Source organism: Abramis brama (assembly GCF_963993115.1).
Source record: "Abramis brama genome assembly, chromosome: 4".
Lineage (NCBI taxonomy): Eukaryota > Metazoa > Chordata > Actinopteri > Cypriniformes > Leuciscidae > Abramis > Abramis brama.
In genome coordinates, this window is record NC_139966.1 from 38,345,561 (window position 1) to 38,351,393 (window position 5,833).

The following is a 5,833-nucleotide window of genomic DNA, read 5'->3' on the forward strand; positions in this document are numbered from 1 at the left end:
ACCGGTTTCGCCTTTGACCTTGTGTGTAATAGGAATAATTGGATAATAGGAATAATTGGATAATAGGATAATTGCATAATATGTCTATGACCTCGTGAGTATAAGGCATCCATTGATTTATATTTGAACTTTGATACGATATAATGGAAGTCATGAGGGTTATTTTTGATATCAGGTTGGCACATGCAGGCAGAAGCATGGAGCTCCCTCCCACCCTTCGCATTCCAGAGCAGAAGGGATTGCTGGGGACAGTGGAAGTGAGAAAAATAGGTTTTCTAATAATGACGTATATTTCACACTAACTAAAGTTGAAAAACATTCTGTTCTTTAAAATAATATAAATTAAATGATTATATCGTTCAATTTAAAAATAAAAATCTTTCTAAATTTACTGATCCAATTATTTTAGTTTTAGATAAACACAAATAAAAATAAAATCATCTTACATTTTTAGAGAGTTGAAGAAGTAGCTCCTAACACATAGATGTCCATACAATGTATGAATGGGTTTACAAAAATGCAACGAGTTTAAAGTTGTAATACAAAAGATCCTGCGTTTTTTCCTGAAGCGCCTCTCACAGCACCGTCTGTCAGTCTCTGAGTCAGAGGGGTGTGTTCAATGATCAGGATGAGACATTGTGAATGTTTTGTTATTGCTAAATTTATTTCAAAGTATAATCTTAAAAGTTATTTATAGTTAAACGTTTAAATTATATATTTTAAAAATAAAAGATGTTTTAAATTAAATTAATTATTTAAAGTCTTAATAAAAACAAATATTCTACATCGATGGTCTGTGGAAAAACCTGACTTGAACTTAAAGTGTATTTTTTATTTATCAGGGGTCTGTAAAATAATTCGAAATTTAAAGTGTCACAAGTCATCTCACACATGTGAAATGTTCAATATATCGTTGAGTTGTATCTGTAAGAAAAATCACCACATATCTTCAGAGAGAGAGAGAGAGAGCAACAATGAAAACATTTAGAAACTGTGAAGCCTCAGGCTGTCCCCATTGATAGGCTGCTTATAAGGTCCTTCTGATCAGCGCAGCATCTTCAGAGAAAGAAGTTCCTTTCCATGGCCATAATGATTTTTTGTATTGTAACTGCATATTCTACCCCCTACGTCTAAACACGACCATCGCAGAAAACTACATTTTTACATTTTCAAAAAAATAAAATAAAAAAATTCATAATTTAATATAATTTCTAAGCTGTTTTGCGCGCACACACACGCACACACACACAGTCGGTTCTATAAAATTAACTAATCTCTATTTTTAAATGAAATTATTATAAATAAAATATATAATCAATGAATAATAACAAATGTTACTAAAATATATTAAAGTAAACATAGTTTTAGCTATGAATGAATATATAAATAAATTATATATATATATATATATATATATATATATATATATATAAACACCTTACATTTTCAGAGCACTGAAGAAGTAGTTGTTTATGCAAAGATAAAAAACGATCCAAAAAGCAAATAGTTTAAGTTGTCATGAACAAAACAATCCCAGACCCTCCCAGTGATAAACCACACTGTGCAATGAATGTTCCAGTGCCCGGTTGCATAAAGCACCTTAAGTGTAATTTTCCCTTAAGTTCGCCCTTATGTTTCCCTTAAACCTAAGGGTGTTGCAGAAAAAAAAACGTAAGTGTTACTTAAGGGTTTCTTTAAGTGAAACGTCATAAACACTTAGAATTTCCCTTAAATGCTTTTTTTGTCACTTAAGTAATCCCTTAAAAAGCGTTAAGTGTTGCATAAAACCCCTTAACGGTCATTTCCCTAAGTATAACTTAAGGTTTGGAAATCGTAACCTTAAGAGTAACGCGGACAAAAATAAGACAACATGGCTGAATTTATGGAACCAGCTGAAGATCATTATGTGCCAAGAAGAATTTTTAGGGATAGGGAGAACCCTTTGGACCAGCTTAGCGATGAAAAATTGTTGCAAGAATACCGATTTGATCGACGTGCAATATTTGACATCACTAACAAGCTAGAACCTTGTTTCTAGTAACGGCAACCTTGACCATGTCACACATCGCAACCACTCTTCATCTGCGGTGTTACAACTGCTTATAGCACTGCGTTTTTTTTGCAACTGGGAGTTTTCAGACGGTAGTGGGAAATGTTTTCCACGTGCATAAATCGTCTGTCAGCAGAGTGGTTCACCGGGTTGTGGGGGCTCTTTCCCGTCATTTAAACGCAACGGTCAAGTTCCCGCAGTTACATTGAGATTTAGTTTGCTTTTCAAAAAAAAATTTTTTTTACCATATTTGTCAAGAAGAATGCATTTCTCCTCCTCTGTCCAATTAGGCTTTCTTTTTTGTTGTTTTCTTTATCCATTCCGATATCCTAGCCTACTTTATTTGATGAAACTGCGAAATTGCTAGTGTTAGTGTTTTGCCTATCTATGCCAACAACAGACTTTTATAACGTGAATCCAGGATCGCTGTCGTGAAACACTTAAATGTTTCACTTACCTAAGAGAACCGTTTAAGAGATTATATGCAACACCCTTAAGTTATTCTCTTAGGTAAGGGGAAATCGCCCCTTAAGTATCATACTTAAGGGAAAAACGTACTCGGTTACTAACGTGACCTCGGTTCTCTTACAAGAGGTCTCTCGTACTGCGTTTGTAAAAACGCAATGGGGACCCATTGTAAGACGCCGTGCATGAATAGAATAGAATAGAATAGAATGAGGCATTTATATAGCGCTTTCATATGTACTACTGTACACCCAAAGCGCTTTACAATCATATCAGGGGATCTCTCCTCTTCGTGCATGCAGGGATCAACACCACTAAAACTGGAAGCGAAGTCCAGGATACAGAGTGCACAATCACCATAGGGACTCACAGAGAGCCCGGGAGAGAGGATGGGGAATCCCTCTATCCATATATAGCAGCGTCACAGACGCAATATATGACATCACATAGACAAGGCGGAGAGCCTGAACTAATGCGGAAATGTGGGTCTTACGCAATACTGCCCATTCAGTATAACAGTCGGCAGCGCGCAGTGCTTTCGATCTCAGCGTCTGGATCAGAGAGAACTGATTCGCTCAAACCAACAATAGCTTAGCCTGCAAGGCGGGAACCTCAAGGTTATAAAACCTTATAAATGTAGACGGCGAGGCCCAACCTGCCGCCATACATATGTCCTGTAAGGAAATCCCACTAGACCAAGCCCACGAAGAGGCGACGCCTCTCGTGGAGTGTGCTCTAACACCCAATGGGCACTGTGAGCCCTTGGCGGTGTACGTCAGCGCTATGGCATCAACTATCCACCTGGATATAGTCTGTTTCAATAGCTGCTCAGTCTGTCTGAAAACAGACGAGCGAGACACATAAGCTCTTAGAGCTCTAACTGGGCAAAGAGAGCTTGCGTCCCCTTCCTCGCCCGACACCGGCAGGGCAGACAGGGAAATGACCTGAGCCCGAAACGGCGTGTTGAGGGATTTTGGAACGTAACCGTGCCTAGGTTTGAGTATGACTCTGGAGTCACTTGGCCCGAACTCTAAGCACGCCGCGCTCACCGAGAGCGCGTGCAGGTCACCCACGCGCTTCACTGAAGCGAGAGCCAGCAAAAACACTGTCTTGAAAGACAGATGTTTGAGGCTAATCGTTTGGATAGGCTCGAAAGGATCACCTTTCATGGCTTCCAAAACAGTAGAGAGGTCCCACATAGGGACCGAGGGAGGTCTGGGAGGATTAAGCCTCCTAGCTCCCCTGAGGAAGCGGATGACTAAATCGTTTCTTCCCAACGACTGACCGAGCGTTGTCTTAGAGAACGCCGCGATAGCCGCCACATAGACTTTGAGCGTGGAAGGGGCTCTGCCCTTATCCAACAGCTCCTGTAGGAAGGAGAGAACCTCCGTCACCCCACAGTCGAAGGGTGAAAAACCCCGAGCTGTGCACCAGCTGGAGAACACCGACCACTTCGAGGCATAGAGCCGTCTGGTAGACGGAGCCCTAGCCTGAGTGATAGTATTTAGCACTCCCACTGAGAGGTCAGCGGGTACCCGTTGAGCGCCCACACGTGGAGGGACCACAACTCCGGGTGAGGATGCCAAATCGAACCCCTGGCCTGAGAGAGGAGGTCCCTCCTCAATGGCACTGGCCAAGGGGCAGTGTCTGCTAACTGCATCAGAACTGGGTACCATGGTTGGTTCCTCCAGAACGGTGCTACAAGCAGTACTGAACATTTTGTTTCCCTGATCCGTTCTATCACCTGAGACAGGAGAGAGACAGGGGGAAAAGCGTAGAGCGGACAGCGCGGCTGTATCCAGTATCTGGAAGTATCAGAGGGCGGGCAAAGATGGGTTGCTATCGCCTGTTCCACCGGCGGAAGTGAGTGGTAGCCTCTGTTTTTAGCATCGTCCAGAGTGGCGAATGCTGGTGACACAGACGAACGGGTTCGTACTGAGAGGGGAGCGCCCCAAGCTTTCGCAACATCTTCATGAAGCTCAGGAAGAAATGGAGCGGGCTTGGACTCAGGCGAAGAGCGCTGACCAGGAAGGAAGCAACCATCCAGCCGGGTATGAGAAGGGAGTTCCGGAGCAGACCACTCGAGGCCGAGGCTCGCCGCGGCCAACGTGAGTACGCGCATCAGTTCCCTCTCGATGTTAGCTCTCTTGCCAGGTTTACGAGCAGGAGGCGCGAGATCCTCAGAGCTCGCCCAATCCTCGCTGCCCGAGGCTAGCAGAGAACACGTGTCATCCTCCCCCGACGCGGCTTTATAATCATCTTCCTTGAATGAAGCGGCGGCAGACCGTGGCCGCTGTGCATCGGGAAGTTATTCGGGCGAGCGCTGCATGATCTTCACCCAGGCAGGAGACGCAGATGACATGGCGGTCTCCCTCGCTGAGTGGGGCTCGGCACGAGCCGCAGGAAGGCATCTTTAGAAAGACGCTAGCTCTTTTAGTAGTGCGTGTCGCAGGGCGAACACACACACAAAGAACAGTAAAGAAGGCTTTAAGAAGGATATATGCGCCGGATAGCGCAGCTGGAACGGCAGTCGAAGGCGGCGTGGGCCAGCAGCTTCTGAGTGGCTCGTCCCGCTGAAGTGCTTTCTCAGACGGCGCGGCTTCTTCCGTGATTCCGTGAAGAGTTGAAAAATCAGTGAATCAGCCTTTTCGAGCTCCTTTTATAAGGCTAGGCCACACCCGTTTCGGCGGGAAGTGGCACGGAGGCCCTCATTGGTCTGACGTCAACTCAGACCTCGCTCGATAGGCTAATGCAGTTGCTGCAGAGCAGCCAATGAGTGAGCGAGCCGTCTCGCCTTTGGCTGTGTGCTGCTGCAACGCGCCTTACAACAATGCAAAATTATAGGATAATTTTTTGGCTTCAGTATTTTGTGGAAAAGAGTTTTTCCCCATTGCGTTTTTACAAACGCAGTACGAGAGACCTCTCGTAAGAGAACTTAAGGTGCTTTATGCATCCGGGCACAGACCCTCACAGAGATGGAGGAGTTACAGACCAGATGAGCCTCGGGGGACAATGTCACAGTAAAGCTACTCTGCGCTCCAGAGCGTACTAAATCCAGAGTTTTATTCATACTAAATTCATTTAAAAGCATAACCTTAAAAGTTTAAATTAGATCTTTTAAAATTAAAAGGCTGTTTAAATCAAATCTTTAAAGTTTTATTAAAATCGTATTTTCTTAGAAGACTTCCAAATGATTTTGCTTAAATTTAACCTAAGGTATTATTTTTACTAAACAGCGTCTGTTCAAAAACTTTAGATTTAAAAAAAAAATTAAAGCAAAAACTGTGCTAAGGCATGTAATGGAAAATTTTGATTTTC